A 705-nucleotide genomic window follows, 5' to 3' on the forward strand; every position below is an offset into this window, starting at 1 on the left:
GTGTTCTCCAGCATCATTTCTATTACCAAGGCCACATTTTTCAATCACTGAGCCTTCCTCTTTGCTACCAACCTTTGCATTCTAATCACCAGTAACGATCAATATATTGATTGCATGTTTGATCGATTTCAGATTGAAGAAGTTGATAGAATTCTTCTATTTCATCCTCACTGGCTTTAGTGCTTGGTGCGTAAATTTGAATAATAGTGGTATTAACTGGGCTTACCTGTAGGCATATGGATATTTCCCATCACAGACAGCATTGTACCTCATGACTGATATGGATATGTTCATTTTGACAATGAATGCAACACCATTCCTCTTCAATTTGTCATACCCGGTATAGTAAATCATGCGGTTGTCAGATTCAAAATGGCTAATACCAGTCCATTTCAGCTCAATAATGTCTAAGATATCGATGTTTATGTGTTCCATTAAATTTTGACAACTTCCAATTTTTCCCAGATTCATACTTTGTACATTCCATGTTCTGATTTTTGATGGATGTTTACAGCAGTTTCTCTTCATTTTGAGTTGTGCCCCATCAGCAAATGAAGGTCCTGCAGGCTTTACTCCCAAGGGCTTTACTCCATTCGCGCTATCACAGTCAACTCTACTTTGAGGAGGATGCTCTTCCCCAGTCGCATTTTGAGTGCCTTCCAAGCTGAGGGGTTCAGTTTCCAGCACAATATCTGACAGTGTTTC

This window comes from Chrysochloris asiatica, unplaced genomic scaffold (assembly GCF_000296735.1).
Source record: "Chrysochloris asiatica unplaced genomic scaffold, ChrAsi1.0 scaffold00177, whole genome shotgun sequence".
Classification (NCBI taxonomy): domain Eukaryota; kingdom Metazoa; phylum Chordata; class Mammalia; order Afrosoricida; family Chrysochloridae; genus Chrysochloris; species Chrysochloris asiatica.